General features: G+C 42.8%; 1 protein-coding gene and 1 long non-coding RNA gene across 4 annotated transcripts in view; both read left to right on the top strand.

Moving 5' to 3' along the window:
- The window catches only part of PDZRN3 (PDZ domain containing ring finger 3), a 237,988-nt gene that overhangs the window by 69,199 nt on the left and 143,912 nt on the right, over positions 1–24,877 (top strand). The gene's annotated exons all lie outside the window — the stretch shown is intronic.
- On the top strand, positions 16,513–22,164 carry LOC145721699 (uncharacterized). Its single transcript, XR_014145545.1, has 2 exons — positions 16,513–21,184; positions 21,409–22,164. It is a non-coding gene; the product is annotated as an uncharacterized LOC145721699 (long non-coding RNA).

Genomic DNA, 24,877 nt, shown 5'->3' with positions numbered 1-24,877 from the left:
TAAACATCGGGGTGCACGTTCGGGTGTCATTTCTTCAGAGTTGCCTTCAGTTCCCGGCGTGAACTCCTCTCCAAACACTGGGTAGTTTTCCTTATGTGGTTTATAGTTAATAGTAGTAGTAGTATTTAATAAATGTCTTCTTCCTCCTATTTTAATTCACCACTTTATCCTCAGCACCAGGCACCATGTCTAGCCCACAGGAAGCTCTTGGCAAATAGTGAAGGAAAAAAAAACGACTTTTTTTGACAAGTAATTTTACCTCTCTTTGCTTTATTTAGATATCTGAAATATCTTGAAAATATTTGTGCAAGTGTTGATAGCTCTCTTTTGGGGGGCATAGCATTACATTTGTCACCAGGAAAAGGACCAAATTACAGTATTCTTTATACTAGATATGATTATATTTTATATTATTATAAAATGATATATTTGTGTTTTCTGTTAGTGTCTGAAACCATTTTTAGCAAAGTCTTTTCAAGTTTTTTTCTTAAATGAAAAACATTTGTAGATTATGGATGATTATTGCTCATTATATTTGAGATTTCCTTGGTTTATAAGCCACTCTAAAAATTTCAAACAGGAAAGAGTGGGCTTGTATTATTAGGCTCATTTTAAAGGTGAAGATTTTGAAAGTTGAGAAGATTTCTTAGTGTGGCAGATTTGGGAAAGAAAAATGGGGGGTAGGGGACATTTTCAGATTTTTCTCTTGTGACTTCTTAAGCATGTTTTGTAATTATTGCCTTTTCTGAATTACTTTGCCCTCTCCATGATTAGCACAACACTCTACATGTGTTAGGTTTTGGACATAGGTTTGAATCAGTGTACGTATTTAGTTATGGATAAGAACATGGAAGGAAGACCTAAATCCAGCTATATATGGTCTTGTGTTAAAGCCTCTTCTTTTTACTTTTATACATTTTGAACAATAGTGGCTTTAAATTCAGAAGTGGAGGACCAAGGTTACCACTGGCCCCTCTCTGTCGTCTTTCCATATCCTGAAGCTTGTTCTTTTCATAGTTTCCCCTTCGCCGACCATGTAAGTTCAGTGTATGTTTTCGATCAGCTTTATTTTTCCAAATTTGTGGACTTTGAGACATGGCATTGATTCAGACTCAAGTAACGTGGAGTTGGAGGCCGTCATGCTTGGACCAAGTCTGAAGACAATCCTTGCTGCTCATAAGGAAAGGGTATGCCAAGGAGAACAATAGTTGTTTCAAAATGTCAGTGGGAAAATTTTAATTACTTAAGAGAACAGAACTATGCTGAACATCCTGGACTGTAGGAAACTGCAAATTAGGGTTCTCCCTATGGGTTTGTGGATTCAGATTTGGCTCTGCATTTCAATAACCGTCGCAGCTGTTCTGTTTTGTTGTTTTACTCTGAAAACAAAGGTGCTCCTTCTGAAAGCTTCTCCAAGGACTTATATTCATAGTTGCTTTGTGGTCCCCAGGGACATGGCTAGAATTTTTAGTAACTAGTGCTTGTTCTGGGGGAATAAAGGAGTCACTCTAAAATGTTCCTTTAAAATGTCAGTGATTATGGTATAATTATCTTCCCCAAAAGAAAAAAAAAAATTACTGGCTCTGATTCAAAAAATAACAACACTTTGGCTATAAATCCCTAATTGCCTCTAAAGAGCAAAAACAGACATGTTTAATTTTTCTATCCCCTCTGCAACTTATCTGCTTTGTCTGGTGATTAAAGCAGGCGACAGCCAGTCAGGCCTGTTGGAATCTGGTCCTTTCCCTGCCACTGAGGGCTTTGGCTCAGCCCTCACAACATGCTTGGCCCTGTTCAGTGCCTCAGTACAGAAAACGGCTCTACCTACCATGTAGGAGTCTGCAAAGACTCATTCTACAGAGAAATTACTAAGACACTGAAGATGTTTGTGTGAAAGACAGTATGGTCACTGCCTCACCACAGTTAGTGACTATGGATGGGAATTCTGGAATTTGTCTTACTTATTTCTCTTAACCTTTACATCTTGAAGGTCTTTCCAGGTTGAGATGTGCAGAACGCTACTCCAGTTTTTGAACCCATTACCTGGTTTTCCATGGAATAGCCATTTCTCTGTGGACGTCCTCTAATTTTTCCCTGTTACAAACTACACGGCAGACCATGCTTACATGAACCACCATGATGGTGGTAAGAACAGCAGTAACAATTAACAGACCCTTAGAAAGTGCTTACTTATGCGCCTACCATTGTTCTTATCATCGTTGGTGTGTTGGTTTTACTCCTCACCACAATCCTGTGAGAGACGTGTTCTTGTTGTTCTATTTTATATTGGAGTAAAATGAGGTCCAGATATGTTTTCGAACTTGACAAACATACCAGAGCTACTAGGTTTCATAGCTGGTGTATGAATTCATATAGAACTTTGTAGATATATATAAAGCTGTTAAAATACAAGTTTCCCTTCCTCGGTTCTGTCTCCTGCCCAGATGGTGACCATTACTCACACCCAGACTCTGGCTCTCTCTTCTTCCATCTCAGAGCTGCCTGTATCTTCAGCTGGCGGCTCTGTGCTGGTGATGCCCAGACTTCTAGGCCCCCTTTGCCTCTGCTTTGAGACACTGGCATACAGTTGTGGGTTTTTTATTCCCCAACCCCCATTCTCTGTCATTCCTGTCTCCCTTGGATCCCCCCACGGATCTGGTTGGGATGAACTCTTTTGTCATTTGTGTGCTGTGAACATTTCAGCAGCCCTCCCCACCCTTGTCCGTGCCCTTTTCATTGACCAAATCCTACCTGTCCTTTGCCAGAGCTCAAGATCATCTCCCTGTTACCTTTGCCAACTAATCACCCCCATCTATATTGACATTTCTCTCCTGTGTTTTTTTTTTTTAAGATTTTTTTTTTTTAAAGATTTTATTTATTTGACAGAAAGAGACACAGCAAGAGAGGGTGTGTAACACAAGCAGGGGGAGTGGGAGAGGGAGAAGCAGGCCTCCCGCGGAGCAGGGAGCCCGATGCGGGGCTCGATCCCAGGCCCCTCAGATCATGACCTGAGCCGAAGGCAGACGCTTAACGACTGAGCCATCCAGGTGCCCCTCTCTTGTGTTTTCTGAAACCATGCAGTGGAATGCTTAAGGATGTTAGTTGTGGTGTCAGAGTGTCTGGGTTTAAATACTGGGTCTGGGTTATTTAGCTTTGCTGGCCTTTAGCTTTCTCATCTATAAAATGGCAATAGTTCTTACATCATACAGCTATGAAGAATAAATGAGATGATTTTGTAAAAAAAAAAAGTTACCTTTTTACTACTATTTTATAGTTTCAAAACATTTTCTCCTCTTTTTATAGTCTTACCCTAGCCCTTGATTATTCTATTTTATGTGTTCGTTTTGCCTCTTTAAATTATGGGGGCAAGGGCCACCTGATACTTGTCTGTCCACCGAAAGAAGCCAGAGGGGCGAGCAGATAGCAGGTGTTGCTTATTACTGAGTAAAGCATTGCTGAGAACACGTGAATCATCCTGCTGAGCAACTGTGTTCTCTAAGCTGTGCTCTGTTTATCCACGAATAAAAACATTTACCTACATTCTGGAGAGCTGTTTTCCAAACACCATATTTCAGTATCTTCAAATTCCAAACAGTTTATTAATCATACTTCTTCCAAACAGTGGCACCTATTTTCTCTGGGCAGATATTCTATAGGTGGACGTCTCGGTCAGTCCAGTTAGAATTTGCTGAGTAACACAAATAGTATGTCTAAGCAGTATGTTTTATATAATCTTGCTTAGTTTCAGCAGAATCTACTTGATAAAAATAAACTGTCCTTTTGAAAGTTATTTTAGACACACACACACATACACACACACACAACCTTTGTACATACACAGTAAATATCTGCTCCTTACAGTTCACATTCCTCCCAGGGGAGAAAATAACCTAATTTTATAGGGTCATGAGGAGTTGAGATAATTGTGTGAATTCCTCACGAACCTCCTGTCTAGATCTAGTTATTATCCAATTAAAATTAGTCATTAGGACACTTCATGGGGAAGGGGCAAGTTTTGAGTGGTAAGAAGGTACCAGGGTAACTATTCCCTAATTGTTAATAGAGGGAATAGTTACCCTAGTTATATAGCACTTACTATATCCAGTGATTTTTCTAAGGTATGGAGCTAAACATGCACCTGTTCGTTCCTTTCATTCCCGTAAGAAATCCACGAGGCAGTGTTCAAGTGAGGAAGCTGGGCTCCAGAGATGAGTAACTTTGGGGCAGAGGAAGGTGCCAGAGAAAGAGGTCAGAAAATAAATGTGCTCCAGATGACTGGAGTCTTTGCCTTTGTAAAACTGACCCTGAGCTCAAGTAGAGAGGACTGTCCACATGGAAGGAGGAAGAGGCAGTGGAAGGGCTAGAAGACCATAGGCATCAGTTGCTTGGATGCAGATGGGTCTTTCGGCCCAGCCGCCTCTTAGAAATGTGGCCATAAGTGAGGTATTAACCTTTTCTGGGCCTCGGGTTCTTCACTGGTACATTAAGGGAAAGGTAATAGCCATTGTGTTGCTATGAAAATAAATACAACAGTGTGTAACAAAAGGATTAGTAGTTGACTGCTTCAAGGGGATAGCATCCAAAAATACGTCCCTTACCACTTTCAGGACCATCTCTGTGGGCTTCTAATATTACAATTAGGAAAATGATTACCTAAGTTTCAAATGTAGCCAAAGAAACCTGGAACAATTGTTAACTATTACTTACATTCAACATGCAGGTCATGATTTTTGCTACATTGGCTTTTCTTTGCCTCCTCTTTCTCCTTTTCTTCTTGCTGTACTGAAGTCTACTTCAGTAACCATCTCTAGAGGAATAGAAACATTTTCTTACCTAGCCATAGTGGGAGTGACAAAGTGAAACAGCTAAAACTTGATGATACCATAACTTTGGAAAATAATTTAAAAACATGATTTCTATGTAGTTTGTGACTTTTTTTTTTTTTTTTTGCAGGAGTGATCAATTTTGTGTATGGGTTTTATTGTGCTTCCTTTGTCTTAAATTTATTTTACATCAGGTAACATACTCAAGATTTAAATAAAATCAAGTTCCATGAGTAGTGACTAAAACACAGATGTGGGTATATTCTAACAAGTGTTGACATTTTACCATAATGGCTTGGAACTTTTTTAAGGGATAGAGACTGTGGAGGACAGATACTATCCTTTTCCCAGTTCTGGTTGATCTCATTCCCTTCCTCCTGAGATGTAAAAGGAAGGTTCTAATGTTGGTGTGTGACTTTGCTATCTCTGTGCCTTTTTAAAGACTATTTTTGGAATTAAGACAGATGTTTTCTTGGATTAAAATTCATACATGAAAAACCGATTCCTTCGTTCCTTACGGTAATCCTCAAGTAACAGAACTACCCCCATTTTACAGATGCAGAGACTGAAGCTTCAGAAAGTTAGAATGATCTTACTAAGGTTACAAAACTCGTCAGTGGAGTAGCCAGTGGAACCGGTTGGTTTGACTCTTGCTTTGACTTCAGAGTCGGCTCTAAGTACTGTGTTGTAACTGTTTCTCTTCCTTGTGAGCTGTAAAGTTCAGACGAACATAAGCTATCTTGGAATCTAGACGGAAGAGCATATAGTGGCAAGTTGACAATCTGCAGGCCACAGACAAGACATTTAGTGGGATGGAATGTTCAATATGTAATTTAGGGCACTGACAAAGCAGTAAGAAAGAAGGGAAGGCACTGTTACTCAAAAGTGTGCCTCTAAGCCTGTGGTTGAAGAACTTGAAGACAGAAACGTGACTGTTGAGCGCTGGGCTTCCCAGGCATGATCTCCTTTGACCTGAGTTTGAAGTGAGGTAGACATCCCAGTTTACAGATGGGAACGCAGAGTCCGCGCGCGGCCATCCTCGTGGGCTGTGCTGCAGGCTGCTGGAGAGGGGTGCGCTCCGCTGTGCCTGGCCTGTGGGAAGATGAGGGTGCGGCTGCCCCTGCTCTCCATTGCCTGAGACCCTGCGAGCCAGACGCGGCTCGCATGGAGCGGCGGGCAGGGAGGTCGAACTGGCTTCCCTGGGCCCGGGCTCCGGTTCCCCTTGAGCCGAAGTGATTGCCATGACAGTTGTTATCCCCTCAGACACGAACTGTGATGCTGACAGATGCAGAGGAATACACCATCGTTCCTTCAGAGCAGCCAGGACCCTTCGGTACTGTTCAGCTTGAACTCGTTTGCAGATGCTCTCAAAATAAGCATTAAACAGAGCATTTTGCACCATTCGGCTTCTGCAGTGCAGGGACAATTGCGAGCGTCCATGTCCATATGACCCTGGTGCTAACAAGTCTGTTGGTTTCTGAGGTCAGCCCAGATGCTGTCCGTATTTTCTGGAACATTAACTAATTCATCGCCCTCCTCGTCCTGATCACTGGCACTTGGCATTTCTTTCTAATACTCAGATAGGGTAGTAGAGAAAGGCCTGTTGGGGTGGAAGCCGCAGTATGCAGGTCGGCCTTTATGTTTAGGATGTAGTACTTCATCTACAATAGTGACGTTGCTTTGGGGTCACTGCTTGCAGTATTGGAAATGCCTGCTGCCGTGAGATTTAGCTGGAAACGGAGCAGGGCAGGGCCCCTCACCACCAACAGTGGCCTCCAATTTTGACGGCACACTACATCAGCTTAGGAACGTGTAAGTAAGGACTGAAGCCCAGGTCCCACCTTTGGAGAATTCTGGTTGAATTGATCCAGAGTGGGACCAAGTATTGATTGGTTGAAAGGCTCTCCAGGTGTGGCCAGAATTGAGAACCAGTGACACAGAACAGTGATTCTCAAGCTTGAATATGCAGCAGAATCTCCTGAAGGGCTTGTTAAAACACAGACCACTGGCCCTCACCCTCAGAATTTCTGGTTCAGTAGGTCTGAGGTGGGGCCCGAGATTCTGCATTTCTAGCAAGTTCCCAAGTGATGGCTGATGTGCTAGTTCTGGGAACCCACTTTAAGGACCACTGGCCTAGAAGGATCTTTCCAATAGCTTTATTTGAGTCTATTACAGAAAAAAAAAAAAAAGTGATGCCAACACAAATACCTAGTGTTGCTTTTAGTAAAACAAATGCTTTAGGCACAAATATTAAAATATTTTACCTCCCCATTCCTAGGCAAGTTGGGCTGTTAGCTTTTTTCTTTAAACCAGTATCCTAACTGGCAGGGAGCTAGAGATCCAGGACTGAAAGAACTGGATCAGAGGCTGGTTGGAGTTAAAAAGAAAAGAAAATGTTGCAAGGGTCTGTGGAATTGTTAAGCTAGCAAATGAGCCGTGGATGGGGGAGCTTTACTGAGACACCGAGCTTGCAAACAGATGAGGGGCAACACTTAACAGTGCTCTCGGCAGTGTGAGATGTGGTGCAGTAATGCAAAGATGAATTAAAAAAACGTGGTACTTAGCCCCCAGAAGAGGACAGTTTAGCTACAGAATGTACAGTCTTTGACTAAACATCTATAGTTCTTATTTAAATGGACACCCTAAATTCCTCTTTATCTGATTCTTGGAACTTCTAGTTCCCTTTCATTCTCCAAATGTTTTCCTCGGTCTTTTAGTGAAAAACTCATTATGAAGCGTCGGAAGTTCTGGGATGCCACCGCTGCCCTCTGCCCTGTCCCGGGAGTCCTCTTGCTGCACGGCTGCTCGTCTCTCTTCACCTGACCTTTATGCAAGAGTGAGCTTGTCAAAGCAAGTCTTCTGTGTCCCATCCTCATGGCCTTCCAGGATTGGGCTTTGAACCCAAGCGATGGCGCGGCTTGACTCACTCTTCCTTCTTGCCATGCGGCTTCTCTTGAGTCAAGTGCCCAGCGCCAGCTGATAGAGAAGAAAAGAGCCCATTCTATCCATTTGACAGACCCTAATTAATAGTAATCATGAACACTGAAGTCATGCACTACCACGGCATTCACCATTGTTGTCTTAGCAGTTCCTGCACTTGACAAACAGAGCACCCCTTATTCTGCAATTAAATGAAAAATAATGACATTGCTTCAGCCTTCAGGAAGGAAATGTTCAAGTGGAACCTCTGGATGATTAAGCCTAACATTATGATCAACAGAAAGTGATTGTGTCTGTGTTCGGAGGCGAGAAGAGATAACGCCACCAAGCATGTGACTTATCGAAGGAAATGGTGCTTGCGATGGAGGAGGGTCCCCCTGACAGCCGGCTAGCTTTGTATTTGAATGGGGAGCAGCTGCTCTTCTCCGTTGCATTCTCTCTCCTCTCTCTTCCGGCAGCTCTCAAGTTCTTGCTCATCAGTTCTTGGGGCTGTCTTTATAACATCGGCTTGTGTGCCATTTCTTTTTATGTCTTCCAGCATCTGCTTTCCTGCTTTTTGTTTTCTATTTTGGTTTCCTGCTTTGGTGAGAATCACTTTTTCTTGACTTAGACACGCTGGCTTTCTGACATGTGAAATTAAAATAGTTGATCTAATTTTTAGCCAAAACAGGTGTTGAGTGGTTGACCCTATCAAGTGGCTCACTCCAGAAACCTCATTTACTCCTAGCTTCTTTATTACCTACTCATAATTCATTAGCTTAATAAAACACATGTGTGAAAGGGCAGGGGGTAGAAACCGCAGCTCTGTGGTGTGTAGATGTCGGCCTGCTCCCTTCCCTGCCCCCATCCCAGGGATTTGGGAGGGTTGAGCTTACAGTGGGAACGTCAAGCCTCCAGAATGTGGCACTCTGAAGAACCTCAAATTAGTGCGTGCCCCGGAAAAGGATTCCTTCTTTGCTTTGGCACATTGGGTATGCCCCTCTTAAGGGAACACCACCGCATTCCCTTTAGTTGGAATCCTAGGGACATAAAATTTTTATATATACCACTTCATGATTCCCAACAGCCCCAAAATATCCAATATTTTTGGCCTGTTACAGAAAATGTCCAGGTCCCCAAACATCATCAAAGAAAGCCCCAGACCCTAGGTTGTCAGGTTTAGGTGTGTAGTACTTTCTCTCACTAGTATCTAAGGTTGGCTGGCGGATACCAAAGGCCCACAGAGGAAGGGGTGAGGTGGTTCTTATCCTAGTCTTAATTTAGGTTTAGCAAATGTCCGAAGCTCCCCCCACCGACCTTTTCACATTTTCGCCAGAGCCCAGACTCATCTTGTGGAGCATTCCCCCCACCTCTTCATTCCTAAACCCCTGTGTATTATAAAGGAAATGAAATCCATATGTTTCTGATTCATTTACATGTAGCTCATCAAAATGTAGTTTTGTAAGAGCTCTTTGGTGTCCAAGAAGCATTTGGAGCCTTTTTATGAGACTTTTAAACACCTCCCTCCCTTTCCCCTTAGAACCAGGAAGTTGGGACTTGCCAAGAGTAAATAAAATCAAGCTTCAGGGTTGACTCTGTCTCTAGTCTGACCCACCAAACTTGAGCAGACTCACGGCTCCAGCAAGAACAGAAAAGACTCTCTTTACCCTTTAAAAGGTGCCATAGAAGTGGCACTAATCCCACTTTAAACCCTACATGACTGTGAATTTGGTCTGGTCCTCGGCTTCTCTTTGAGACCCCCGACTGGCTCCACACAGCTCAACCTCTTCCCTCTGGCCCATTGGGGAGCAGATGCCTGCTGCAGAAGCTCAGAGGAGTGGTTCCTTGCACTATTTCCCACCTCCGTCCATGAATGCGTCACTGATTTAAATCTTTACTCCTTTACCCGCCATGGGTTCCTAGCTGGGGGTTTTCTTTGCACCAGTGACTTCTGTCTTGCTGGGACGGTGACCAAGGCACCCACAGCTATAAATCAGGCTCTAGAGCAGCATTGCTGTCATTTAATGGCATTTTTGAGTGCTTTTCTTCATCCAGAAAGGTTTATAAGCTTTAAGAAACAAAACCACTGCCATTAAGACTCTAGAACTTCTACTCTGTACAAGCACAGAAATGAAATGAGTCCACCTGTTTTCAGAGTTTGGGTTAGTGAGAGGTTAGAATTTTTTCTCTTTGGTCCTAGAGGAGATGAATTATGTACAGCCACTCAAGAGTTTAGGACTCCTTACTGGGGCTGTTGTGGTGAGTCGGGTGGAAGGAACTCTACCGTCTTCTTTGCACTTGCGTCTTGTTTCCCTGATTCGGGATGGCGTTGGGCCTTTCAGGGGCCACGGGCTGGGGGCATGGTAATGCAAAAGCAGGGAGTGGGATGCAAAGCCAGACCTGGAAGTTCTCACCCTGAGTTCCAGCTCAGGCTCTTTCCCAAGTGTGTTTATTTCCTCATGTGGACATGTACAACGTAATAAAAGTCATCTACTCCTTCAGATATGACATTGACTCTAAGGAGGAGTCTGGAGAAATGTGCTTTGTCTTCCCTTACTCAGAATTTGATAAAGTCCTAGGTTAGCTTCAACATGAAGACAGTGCAATTAAGTTTATACATTGTGTGTGTGTGTGTGTGTGTGTGTGTGTATGTATGCATAGGTGGGGGCCCATTCTCAGTGGAAATTTTAAAATACCAACAATGGTAAAATGTTTTAGGCAAGTTAGAAAAGTCTGAATTAGGTGCTGTGCAACCTTGAAGTCTGAGCACTTCAACCTAGAATCCCACGGCAGGGAAAAATCGTGACCAGTCACACACGTGTTGAAGCTGTCGCATCACTCGCGACAAGGGTATGGCACCAGGATTATTTCTCTAAATGAGAAGCTCTTCTGTGACCCAGTGCGATGGCTGTGAGTCCATTGCAAAAATGATTTCAAGGGGCTTGATGTTTGCCCAGTAGACAGTGAGGACCATTGGCTCCATGAGTGGTTGGTGAGATTGCCTTCATTGTGCATTACCTCCTGCTGGTCCTTATTGTCCAGTCATATATGCCTCCTCAGGTTAATAGATAACCAAGCACTCTTTTGTCTATTTAATTCCCCCCTCAGTCTTCCAATTAAATTGTCTATTTAATTCCCCCTCAGTCTTCCAGTACTTTCATTTCTAGTGGAGAAATAGAAGTTGAGTTTCATCCAGTGAATTCTGCCCAGTGTGATTCATTTATTGATTTACTCCTTCAACAGATATCAAGTGCCTTGCCTTCCCTGTGCCCAGCCTTATTCTAGGGGCTGGAAAATGGTGTCTAGGACGGATACAGTCTCTCCCTTCACACAGCTTCTGTTCCTGTGGGTATAGCTTCCATGCTAGTGCTCACACAGGGAGTCGCAGAGCCCACAGAAGTTAGGCCTTGGACTTGGTTGAGAGAGAGATGGTGATTTTCCTCCCTACTCACACCAGGGCTGACTTCCCTCAGAATGGCCCTTCCACTATCATGTGGAAAAAACTGCCACAGCACTCAGCAAAACCCCCACATGGAAATCGAAGAGTTTGAGGGAAAAAGCATTTTTATCAGAATTTTGGTATAGCCAAGAAGTTTAAAGATCCAAGGGGGTTTGCCAACATGTTCTGAGTAATTTCTGGTTGAGGATATCTCAAGGACTAGAACGTCAAGGGTGAGCCATATGAAATCTCTTTCTGTTGTAGATCAGAATGATCAAATACTAGCAATTCCTAATGTTTTCATCTGACAGATTTTCTTCCTCTTTGTACCTCATATGTAGTTAAGTACTTAATAAGCGTTAGCAAAATTGCTTTGTATGTCCCAGGCACTGAGGCGTTTCTTAGCAGTCTAAACTATTTGCTTTTTGCCCATTTTGCAGTTTTTATATGTAGCTAAATTGTATAACATTTTTATTAAAACTTACTATTCATCACCTTCATAGCAGTAGCTAATAGGATTTTTCACAGTGCAATCGTCCCTTCTCCAAAGGATTTCTTAAACTCTCTGATCCTCTGATTATGATCTTACTGAGAAGGATGTTGCTGGTATCACCTCTTATCATCCGTTAAGGTGTTAATGAGAGGGGTCCTAAGGGCATAGGGGATAAAGCAGATGCATATTCAGCCCTCTTAGCCCTGGGGGACTTCAGCTTACCTGCTCCCCAGGCCCTGTCCTGAGACACGAGGTGCTTGGCTGGTGAGTCCAGTGGGGCTCAGTAGATGTGACCGGTTATTTTTATTACTGCTATTAAATGTCAATGTAGTCCGTGATAATTGTAATAGCGTTGTATGGTGACAGATGGTGGCTACGGTGGTGGGGAACAGAGCATGATGTATAAACTTGTGGAATCACTATGGTATACACTCGAAACTAATGTAACATTTTGTGTCAACTATACTCAGAATTTAAAAAACGAATGTCAGTGTAGGTAGGCATGCTATGAAATGAACAGGATATCTAAGTGGATTTTTAAAAAATTTTTCCCTTGAGGGCACCTGGGTGGCTCAGTTGGTTAAGCGACTGCCTTCGGCTCAGGTCATGATCCTGGAGTCCCGGGATTGAGTCCCACATCGGGCTCCCTGCTCGGCGGGGGGGTCTGCTTCTCCCTCTGCCCTCTTCCCTCTCGTGCTCTCTGTCTCTCATTCTCTCTCTCTCTTAAATAAATAAATAAAATCTTTAAAAAAATAAAAATAAATAAAAATAAAAATTTTTCCCTTGAAATGGTTTTTGTTTTTATTTGTATACATATGTGTAAGTATTTGGAGGTGGGGAATACACTGTGGAGATTTTGATGAAAAGGTACAGTCTTGGGCTCAGTTTTCATATCAAATCTCATGCACATTATGAAATCTGTAAAGAAACATGCCATAGGTTGATGGCTGGCACATAGTAAATCCAGAAAATGTTTTTAACAGTAACTCCAACAGATATTTCCTTCCTTCTCAAGATAAAATATGAGATTTTATGAGACATTTCTTAGACTCTTTCAAAAGCCATCTTACTGACTCACTCTTTCCAGGAAAAAATCCAGGTAGTAGAGATTCAAGGTAGTCCGTGGAAAAAATACAGTGAAATTTGGTGTGTTGGCACCATGAGGGGTGGTACCTTTGAATGTTTGTCTTTCTCTGCGGTAACCTTCAGGGTTTACTATTCAGATAGATGTAACCGTTGAAGGAGGTGCTTGACTGCCTTAGTCCATAAAGCATGTGACTTGATCTGCGGGTCCTGAGTTCAAGCCCCACCTTCAGGCATAGAGCCTGCTTAAAATCAATCAGTAAGTAAAGGCAACAAATATATGTAAGTTTAAGGTTGCATTGTTAAATAAAAAGCAAGGTTTAAAACAATATGTGTCATGTGGTCTCATCTATGTAAAATAACAACACACATGGGGGTAAATTGTGCTGAGAACAGTTTGAAGAAGCCCACAGTTAACTGCAGTGGAGGAGGGGGTTGGGTAAGCACAGGAAACTTGAACTAGTTGATTATACATGTATTATTCTTCCAGGTTTTTTTTGGATAATGAGCACGTATTTATTTGGATAGCAACGACTAAAAGTGCTGAATCTGAGTTAGGCAAGTGATGCGTTCTTTTCAGTGCTTGTTGGTGTACAGTTTTAATAGTCTGTTTGAGATGTTAAAGTACGAGACAGCCTGTGTTACAGCCCCAGGGATGGACTGTGCTGAGCTCACTCCCTACAGTGAACTTCATTTTGAAGTAAAAGAGTTGGGCCAGTTTTAGAAAGCATGCCTGTGGTGTGTGTCATTACCAGCTGCATTGGGAGCTACCCCTGGGAATAACTGTGGAAGAGGCGGGAACCTGAAGGAAGACTGAATCCTTTATCTATTAGAAAGGCCTCTATTTTTAAGCCTTAGTTAAGACTGCAAAAAAAAAAAGAAAAGAAAACACATATAGCCAAATCACATTTGTGAGCTTGCAAGAGGGGATCTAAGGTCTAAATTCAGCACGACTCCATTTTACCTAGTTGGTATGAAAGGGAACTCCCTCATCTCGCAGATGCTGCCCCATCTCCCTGCCGGAGCTGCCCTTGCAGTTCTGAGGAGCGGCTGAGCCGGTCAAGGTGGATAAGGCAGTTCTGTGGAGGACCGTTGGAAGAGGCCATCTCCTAGGTGCCCACCTCACAGCGCCAACCTCTCAGGTATAGGGCTCTGGGTTTGCCTGCCTGATGAAATTGGATCCTGGGACCCCTCTTGGCCCTGGATGCTGTCTTAGCAAACTGGCTGCTTAGGGGTGTTTGGAACAATAGAAAGTTGGAGCCCTTGATGTTTCTCTGTAGATGTCACGTTAACCATCTTACAGCTGTCCATGGACATGAGCTTTGTGTATTTGTGATTAAGCAGGTAAAATATGAATCCAAAAGTAAAACTTGAAGGGGCCAGAAGTGCCAGACACTTGCAGCGCCCATAGCAGAAAGGCACCATTTTTCATGACCGACTCCAGTCTTGGAGGTGACGTGTTTTGGGTTCGTGAAGTATCAATTTTGATGACATTCCACGGAACTGTATGAAGTTAATATGTGTGCTTTTTCGTACAGTGATTGTCAATAAGTGGGTCTTAGAATGACCTTTTATTGTGCCTCGGTCCATGTGAATGATTTGTTTAGGTTTAACTTACAAATCTTCTAGAATAATCTGTTGCTAAAGATTCACTGATACAGAGTGATTGGGCTGGGATTGAAGCCCAGGGGATGTGGGGGGGGGGGTGCGTTGTTCTTAGCAACACAAACACACTCATGTGTTCCTGCCCAGGCACTGCTGACCTGCTGCTTTCTGGTCATCCAGAAGAGAACAGTAAAATATGTCTGCTGATTTCTCTTGTGCTTTGCATTTCTCTGTCCATAATTATTTAATCATGCCATCAAAGTGGGAATTCTCTTGTGTACTTTTCCCCCATGTCATTTATGGAACTTTGAAGACCTGTCCCAACATTGACCCCATTGTTCATAGTTCCCTCTCCAGAGAAACTGCAGATTACTCTTATCTTCTGTTTGTTTTCCCCCCACAAGTTTAGTTTCCGATCACATCTCTTTCATCAGAGCCCTAGAATATTCCCAAAGAGTATTTGAAAATTAGTCACTCAAGTACTACTCTTTTAATATCCTACTCTGTTGAAAATATGTGAAGCACCCAAATGTTTCTAGCATTTACAAAATTTTAGACTGTTTTGGAAAGTTGGGAGATGAAAATAAAATCAGATGGGGTCTCTACACCCTGTGCTTAATGACGTATGAAATGTATTGAGTTGAATTCCACAGCGTTTGAAATGGCTACATTAGCCACTTAGGAGAAATCAGTGTGGGTTTGGAGACACCTGGAAAGATTTTGTGGCAAAGATGGGACTTTAACAGATGGTTACTGGGCTCTCAAAAAAAAAAAAATCTCAGTCCACAGTGTGTACATCATATATATGATACAGAAAAAAGACTGGAAGGAAAGTAATAGGATGCCCGCTCGGTTGCAACACCGTATGTAGTGATTCAGAGCCTAAGCCTTGAGCCAGAACACCTAGCTCTTCCTTTTATAGGCTAGTGGACCATGGATCATGTAACTAAAAGTTACGTGATCTCTCTCTCTGCCTTGGTTTCCTCATTTGTAAAAGAAAAAAAAAACATTTTGGTGCATAACTCATAGGCTTAGATGGATTAAATGAATTCATGTGTGTGAAGAATTTAGACCACTGTCTGGCTTACAGTCAGTACTCAGTAAGTATTAGCTAAATTGGGCCTATTTGAATGGTGAAATTATGAGAAATTATAGTTTGTTCTTCATAGTCTTAAATTTTTTTGTATTTCCTACAGTGAACATGTGCCTTTGATAATCAGAAGAAAAGTATTTTTTTTAAAGATTTTATTTATTCATTTGAGACACAGAGATACAGAGAGAGAAAGAGCATGAGCAGTGGGAGAGGCAGAGGGAGGAGGAGAAGCAGGCTCCCCGCTGAGCCAGGAGCCCGATGTGGGGCTCGATCCCAGGACCCTGGGATCATGACCTGCGCCGAAGGCAGACGCTTAACCATCTGAGCCACCCAGGTGCCCCGAAAAATATTTTTTAAAGTAGGATCTCTTAGTAGGGTTTAAAAGTGTATACACCACAGGTGAGTCACACTTAGATGACTGGAAAGCCATTTAGGGTAATTTTCATGAGGTTAGGCAGCATTTTTGCTGACATTCAACTAAGATGCCTTATTAATCTCCATAAATGGAATTTATGAAGTTTACCACAAGTTCCCAGAACCTCTTTGCTCCTCAAGAAATGTTAGCATGCATCAGGATTGCTTCTATCACTAGTAATGGTGAAGTGCCTTTCAAGATTGGGTAAATAGGTGTCTTGGCAGGTAATTAACTGCAATTTTTCAAAAAAATAATCATTTTTGTACCTCCTCAGAGTAACTTTCATCAAATTGTAGTATCCAATCATTTATTATACCTTTGAGTTTTATCATTTTATAAAATACCATATATACCCAAATGTAGACCAAATCCAGCATTTCCCCAACGAGAAGAATAAAGAACAGCTTTGTTTTGTGTTGTTTTAGAAGGGGCCAAACTCAGAATATAAACTTTTATAGATGCAGATGCAGTAGTCAAGTGTTAGGTCATAATGTAAAATATTTCAGGTCTATGTATTTAGGATCTCCGATAAATCACACATAAAATAATGTCTTTTTTTTTTTTTAAGATTTTATTTATTTATTTGAGACAGAGAGAATGAGAGACAGAGAGCCCAAGAGGGAGGAGGGTCAGAGGGAGAAGCAGACCCCCTGTCGAGCAGGGAGCCCGATGCGGGACTCGATCCCGGGACTCCAGGATCATGACCTGAGCCGAAGGCAGTCGCTTAACCAACTGAGCCACCCAGGCGCCCAAATAATGTCTTTTTTAATTTAAAGATTTATTTATTGTAGTAAGAGAGAGGGCAAATGGGGGTTGGGCAGAGAGAGAGGGAGACAAGCGGACTCCCCGCTGAGGGGGGAGCCTGATGTGAGGCTCAATCCCCGGACCCTGAGATCATGACCTGAGCTGAAACTGAGAGTCAGCTGCTTAACCGACTGAGGCACCCAGGCTCCCCAAAATAATGTCTTAAATTAGAAATACTGCCTTTTTACTATCATATTTTTATAAAACCATTTTATTAAAACTTCACTTGCATATTTAACACCAGTGTCTTTGTCATCTCATGAGAGCTCCTTTTGTCATCCTGTAGTTTTCCAGAGCATACCGTCCGCACTTTTGTCTAAGTTGTTAGGGGTACAACACTTCTTGAATAATCTCTATCACAGGGCCTTTCATCCTGAGCCATAAATCCTCACCCAGGCAGCATTTCAACATACTTTCACATTCATCCTATAAAAGTGTATTTGTGCTTTCCACAATTAACCATTTATTGATTGCTTTCAAAATTAATCTTTAAAAGACTTCTTTCCAGTGAATCTGACTCTTGGAATTACATAGAGATACCCACCGGGAATAAATAATAAGTCTCTGTCATTTTTTTGGCCTTTGATTTCAGTTACCTCTTGCCGTGTACAAAACCATGTCCGTGTCTGTTGCTAAAACAACAGTGGTGTATAATTCCTCATGGTTCCGTAGATCGTGTGGGCTGTTCTTCCACTAGCCTCACTTGGATTGTCCAAATGGCCACACTTAACAAGTCTAGCAGGTGGTGCTGGACGTTGATGGGTCCCTCTCTCCATGGAGTCTTCCCTGCTCAAGGAAGCTAATGCAGGCTTTTTGGTGGGCAGTCTCAGGGCACTGAGAGGGAAGAGTAGAAGGTGCAAGGTCTTGAGACTTCCCTCAGAAGTCACCCGATGTCACCTCTCTGACATTCTCTTGGTCAAAGTTAGTCATAAGGCCAGCCCAGATTTGCACTGAGGAAATAGATTCTACCTCTTGAGAAGAGGAGCAACAGAGAATTTGTGGCTTTTTTTAGCCCCCCACAGCCTCTTTTTTTAACTGATTCTCTATAGTGAGATCTATAAACATCCCAAACATCTCTTGGTTAAAATTTATTCAAGCTAACATATCTTCCCTAAACATCCCTTCCATAAATATGTTGTGGTTCAAAACTAAGTCGTTAGGAGAGTGACCTGTAATATGAAAACCTGTTTAAAGGCTCAAATGGGAGGTGACTGCCTAGTCTGAGAAATAATTACGTGACGTTCTATTTTAATAAATATGGTAAAATCAGTGAGGCCTACCCTTGAAGAAACGCAAGTTCCTTGTCAGCCTTGAAGGACAAGGACAGGTTTGGGGAAGTGCTGGTGCTCCCATAGAGGTTGGGGGTGAGACAGAGCTGTATATTGCCCTGCTCAAAGCCCATGGGGCTATTTATAAAAATAACATTTCTTTGGGAATATGCCTTTTTTTTTTTTTTTTTTTACAAGAAAGCCTTTTGTCCAGTGTGTGTCTTTGCATAAGCCATTAGTGTAAGGAACTTTTGAGACACCTTAAGAAACACAGCCCTCCGGATGAGGATATCCATCATATCCCTGTGATTAGCAAACCTCTCCTGTGCATCTGCTGGGCGGCCGTGAGGGCTTAATGACCAGGTCTCAGAGTTTGCCTTTACCTACATCGTTGTGTAAGATTAAAACCAGATGAAAAATAAGATGTTCTGTGCAGAAGAAAAGTGGGTGCAAAACAAGGCTTGCACAACCCTTAAGTGCTTTATGTTGCTGAGGGTTAACTGTGTTGCCTCACATAAGGAAAGACCAGGAAACTACTCTGAAGGAGGGGTAGTATCAGGACACCACAAAAGAAAGTTCCCCATGTCGTAAGGGCATTTTTAAAATGCATAGTTTGCAGTGTTAAAGTCAGTCTGCAATTTTTGAATTATGCTTCCTGTAAAAGTACATCAGGTAAATATGTGTAATTGGAGTCCCTGGTGTTCTGGCTAAGCTCATTTTAAAGAACTTCAAAAAACTAGATTGCCTTTTTTAAGGAGTATTATTTTGACTTGAAAAGGGCTTTTCTTTGTTGGTGAGACAACGCGCAGAATTTAGAGAAAGGGAGACTGCCTCATGGTGCTGGAAGTATGTGTAATGTGTATATGTTCTGTGCGAGGAAATGAAGTCTCTGCTTTCATTCAGAAGCAATTAGAGGACGTCTTTTTGGCTGCTGGAAAACAGATGTAAGACTCCTGGAAGTCTAAAGTGTAAAATGAAGGTGGAAAATTAAAGTAGAGTCCATCGCTGCATATCCTAGATGTTAACGCAACAACCCAGGCCTGGGACAAGTGAATATACTTTGTGGATTCCCTGTGACCATCCCCACTCAGGATTTGATAGAGCATCAAAGAGTCATATTGGTCCCGAAGCCCCAGGGATGAAATGAATGCTGATATTGAACATGACTTAGGAGACACAGTTTCCTTAATCACCTAACTGTAATTTAGTGACTGGAAGGAGTATCCTGTGTGTAGAATGCCACATGTGGTCTTCAGATGTCCCTGTCCTTAAATCCCCCATTGTGGCAGGTTCTACACAAGGAGAACATGAAAGAAAGGACTCCTGTGTCTCTTAGAGAAGATAATAGTTGGATCCTGTTGGCCATTCTTTAACGAGTATTGTCCACATTTGATAGTGTTCCATAAAAGATTGAAAGGCAAGACTGTTGCCTGGGGCTTGTTGATGCCAAGTATCAACATATTCCCAAGTATTTGACAGTTCTGTATTGTAGATTAAAGCCATCTGGTGGATTAAAGCAAATTTATCACTGTATTAGAGTAGACTAAGTGCTATAACAAATAATCCCCAAAATTCAGAGGTCCCACACAATAAATACTTATCATTTGTTCAAATTGAGGGCCAGATACGGTTCAGCAAGGGCTCGGGGTCTGTTCTTCACCACAGACTTCTCCCAATCTTGGAGCCCATCTTCTCTAGGTCTCCTGAATCTCTTCACTTGGAAAGCCAGTGAAGATCTGCAGGAGAGGTTTCTTTGGGCCAGGCTCGGAAGTGATGCGTATCACTTCTGTTCAAGTTCTGTTGGCCTTAACTCTTGTGCCATGACCTCAGCGAACTGTAGGAGAGGCTACGTGGAATAATGCAGTTGCCAGAGCAGTGCAGTGTCTGTGAACACTGGGTGTGTGGGTCTTTGCCTTTTAGTGGAGGATCAGGGGAGATGGGGATTGCCCCCTCAGATGTGGTTACAAATCTTAGCACCAGCAATAGGGGACGTCTCCAGTGGACCTAGGATGATATGCAATAAAAAAGACTTGCAGTGTAGACGAAATTCTCTGTAAGTGTAACATGTTTCTTAGAGTGGTCAAGACCTCTGTGTCTATTACTTCTACACCCAGTAAAGTAGTGCCCCTTGGTCATATTTCCCTCCGGGTCCATTCACTTTCTGGTCTCCAGTGCAGTGGTTTGTGAGTGTGAGAAACATGTTCCTGTGGAGAACCTGCCACTGTGGGGGACTTAAGGATGGGGACATCTGAAGACCACATGTGGCATTCTAGACACAGGACCCTCCTTCCAGTCTCTAAATTATGGATATTGGTTTAAAGAAACCTTTGTCTCTTAAAATAAGTTCTCAATGTTCAGGATTAGAAGCAGCTGGAAATCCTTGCAAAGGGGCAGAGGTTTCAGATGTGCGTCTGAGTACTTTTTCATTGGGCACCGCAGATGCTCCAGAATGACACACATACCTGTCATGCCAACAAAGCCACATCCTCAGTGTCTGCCCTGGGAGAAGTGATGGCTGGGCTGTTGGGGCAGGCGGGCTCTGGACCGCTACCAAGTTTCTGTTGGAGATCCAGCTGTGGGAATTTTCCGTGCCCTTCCATCTGGTCAGCCCTGACCATTGAAGGGACTCTAGGAGAATTTGATAAGGAGCACTGAATCTTTAGATCATATTAATCAGTCTACTTAATGAAACTTTCAACATCTCTTGGATGTACACTTGGTATCTGTGAGTCATTAAATATAACAGATGCCATGATCTGTCAGAAATGGCGGGCTGTGGCCTACAGGGACACAGACATTTGTACTGATTACTGTGATGAAAAGTTGGAGCCCAAAGAAAGTACAGTAACATTCCTTGGGGTTATTCTTGAGTCAACTTAGCATCACAGAAAGATTCTGGCTTTTATACCTGTCACATTTATTAAATTGTATGTGTGTGTATGTTTAAGGGAGCCTGTCCAGATCATATAATATTTTCTTTTTACATTGATATTACAGTATATATAATTATGGAAAACCCCAGATTCATATCCTTGTAAATTCTTCCTTTACCTGCAGTTAAATCCTCATCTGAGTTTACTTCAGGGCATACCTGGAGTCTACGTTTTCTGTTTGCCCAGTGTCCCACACATGTGGGGGCCTCATAAATCCCATTCTGCAGTTGGCTTCAAGGTATATAGTACATGCCAGGTCCACACCATTCGTAGTAACAGACGACATGAAGGACAGTTTAGGAAATGCAGGTTATGAAGTGTGCAGTTACTCTTTATTTTTTATTTTTTTTAAAGATTTTATTTATTTATTTGAGAGAGAGAGAATGAGAGAGAGCAAGCACATGAGAGGGGGGAGGGTCAGAGGGAGAAGCAGACTCCCTGCCGAGCAGGGAGCCCGATGTGGGACTCGATCCCGGGACTCCAGGATCATGACCTGAGCCGAAGGCAGTCGCTTAACCAACTGAGCCACCCAGGCGCCCATGTGTGCAGTTACTCTTAATTATGGGCCTATATGGACCTTGATTTGTTTTTATGCTGCTGTCTGCCCATGTGAATTGTCAGGTGAAACTTTCACAAGTTACTCTCTCCCCAAACAGCCAGTTCTGCTTTTATCTTGCCTGGGGCCTTTGCTTTCACTTCAGATGTAGGGGGAGGGGCCCATGACTTGGCTGAAATACGTTGGCCTTTGCCATTACTGGGCCAGTTAGTCTCCATTCAAGTGTGGAGAGTGGAGACCTTGCTTACTGTTAAGGCAATACCAGTTCTTTGTTTACATGTTTAATAACAGCAAGAGTGTGAGGAAATGAACAGTCACTGCAAAACGATCATCGGAGTATCATTCTGCAGTATCATTCTGCGTAGGCTCCGTTCTGCTGCACTAACATTTTCTGAAAAGCTCAGCTGCTTGCAACAGTGGTTTGTTTTCTTGCTCATGTTATGTGTCCATGCTAGGTCAGCAGCAGCTCTGTTCCAGGTGCTCAGCCTTCCAGAACCTAGGCTGAAGGAGTGGCCCTCTACCTGGGACATTTCTGTCTGCAGGCAGAAGGAGAAGACAACATGGCAGAACCAGGTGATGGTCCCAAATCTTTTGCTCAGAAGGGTCACACTCCCTCCCAGCTACATTTCATTACTAAGTGACTTGATCAAGTCTGACATCACCAGGACAAGGGAAGGATAATCCCCCCACAGGGAAGGGCAGCAAATATTCTGAGCAACAGTTTAGCCTGCTGCACTTGACATGGCAAAACTGATTTTCTTAGTGTTTTCTTTTGTAAACTAGAAGCGTTTTGTAGCAGTTGGGGTTGATTGAATGACATACTATTGGAAACACAGAAATGGAATCCCCACTCTTTTCTAATCTTAATTGTCGTAAAGGTGATCAGGAGTCTTCAGTGTCCAAAAGTGTTACCTACAAGATGTAAGGAGAAGACCAGGCAATGTGGGAAAAGTCTGGCAAAATGTGAGCCCACAGGAGAGGTAGGGCTGCCTGGGCAAGGCCGAGGGGCTTCTGCTACCAGGTTCACAGACTCCTTGGTAAATCTTGACCCACGATTTTCTGAACCTCCCAAGATCCGATCACTGTGTTTTCCCTGCTTCCCCTACACATATTCCTTACCAAAGGCGTCCCATCCCGTGAGGTGACTGGAATGAGTCTGTTCCTTTCAACAGCCCTCTTTTAAGAGTCAGTATATTAACACATGAAAGATGCGATTGACTAGCTGCAGAATCTACCTCCAAAGATGTGGAGGCGTCCCAATTGAACACAGTAGAAACGGAATTCACACCTGCCCTGGAGTCTTGACTGCACAATGGAATTAGCTTGGCTGCAGAATGAACTAGAGTGTGTGATTCATTCACTCACTGATCCAGCCATTCGTTACTGTATGGCGGGCACTGTTGTAGGTAATGGCGTGGGAGGCTATAGGGAGACTGAGACACTCGGAAGCCCTGCTTTCAGGCATTTACATTCTGGTGGGTGTGGTCATTAACAATCTATCATTTGTTCACTTGTGTATTAGTTACATTCAAAAGATAATTCATTGATTTATTATTGCATCCTGAGGACTTGGCAATGAAAGGAACGGGCAGAGGTCCGGCTCTCATGGACCTGCCATTCTAGTGGTGGATAGGTAGAATGTAAATTAATGAGGCAATACACAAGATGTGCAGTGGTGCTAAGTCTAGGATAAAAAGTAAAGGGAAGGAAGGAAGGGAGTTTGGTCAGTGGGGAGTAGGGGGTAGGGATTGTGTGTGCTGTTTGCTATGGAGTGTTCAGGTTAGGTCTCATTGAAGAGGTCACAAGGGAGCAGAGACCCAGAGGCAATGGCAATAATATTTGTGAAAGGTATTCCAGAGCGAGGGGACAGAAAGTACAAAGTGGAACCCCTTGCCAGTGTCACCCCTAGCTGATGTCTTTGCTTATCTCTGTCCTGGGCTGCTCACTTTGTATATTATACCTTTGTAAGACCTTCCCTCTTCTAATGCAAAGGCAGCTGATGGCTTTCGCAAGGATAGTGGTCGGGGCTGTGGATGTTCTGTGGATGTTCTGTCTGCTCTGCAGCATGCATCACCTGGATGATGCCGGTGGGCTAGTTCTGCTACATAAAGTACACTGGCTGAAGCCCCACAGGATTCCAGGCTATTTTTTAGAAATAAAAAATTGCCCTTTGAGTTCCTAATACACTGTGGATAGAGGTTTTCTCAATTTTTTTTTTCTTTGCATTTGAAGTTGAAAATAGGCAATGGGTTGATGTACGGTTAAAAACTCCTATAGTTGTGCAGCTCTGTAAATGATCTGAAGCTTGTTCTTGAATGGGTTAGTGTAAGAGGGAAGAGCTGGGAGTTCTGTAAGGATGTGTGTCCTTCACAATGGCTCTATTGTCAAGTGAAATTAAGGCAAATAAAAATCACAACTGGCCTGTGCACTAATTTTGGGTTCGGTTGCTTTTGCTTTAATTGCTGCCAAAAATAAGCATTAGGAAAATATGGAAAGTTGCTTAAGTTAATTAAGAAAGAGTGCTGGATGAAGTTATTGGACTTCTTTCGTAAAAATACTTCGTTTCTGATCCACTTGATGTTGAACCTTTTTTCTCGCTTTGATGTTGAAATAATAAGATTAAAATCAACCTTTTTTTTAAAGTAATCTCTACACCCAGCATGGGGCTCAAACTCATGACCCTGAGATCAAGAGTCGCACACTCTACTGACTGAGGAAGGGGGCGCCCCAAAATCAACTTGTTAAAGGTGAAACCTATAGTTACAAGAAAGAATCAATGAGTGAAGGCTTCTGAAAAAGTTTCTGTCTTACTCTCTAAAAATTATTATTATTATTTTTAAGAGCCATTTTGCTTGCTAATACAGTTAGTGGCCAGGTTTATGGCTTCTTCCGGCAGGTGGCACATCATGCCTGAGGGCTGAATCGTACATTTGAAATGTGGTTGAAGACACTATCATTTCTCACTTCTGAGATGACCACATTGGACCACTGACCTCAGAACAAAAGACTTGGCAGTGTATACCCTAGCAGATAACACGGAGATCCATAACGCCACCTTCCCCAGGACCTAAGAGGCCCCTCCTGCGAGCTCAGCTTTGTGCTATTGTTGTTAGGTGCAAAGCTGGTGGAGTTTAAAGTTGAGACTCAAGTTCAAATCCTGCTACTGCCTGGCTGGGGAAACTTAGACAAGGTTTTACCTTTCCTAAGTGTTTTTTTTTTTTTTTAATCTTTCCAACCAGAGTGGCAGTATTACACAGTTTGTAATGAGAATCAAAAGGAGATGATGGGTGGAAAGTACTTAGCATGGTGCCTCGCACACAGTGCTCCTTATTTGTTAGTTCTTTATAGACACTGGAGAGATGGGAATTATTACTCAGGTTTCCTTGCTTTCTTTTGGGGGCGGGGGTCGTCTCCACAACTGGCATCCCGTAGGCTAGATGTGGCTA

The sequence above is a fragment of the Leptonychotes weddellii genome, chromosome 1, assembly GCF_054177405.1.
Source record: "Leptonychotes weddellii isolate Sample4059 chromosome 1, ASM5417740v2, whole genome shotgun sequence".
Classification (NCBI taxonomy): domain Eukaryota; kingdom Metazoa; phylum Chordata; class Mammalia; order Carnivora; family Phocidae; genus Leptonychotes; species Leptonychotes weddellii.
The sequence above is the reverse complement of the archived record's forward strand: the minus strand, read 5'-3'. Positions and strand labels throughout refer to the sequence as shown.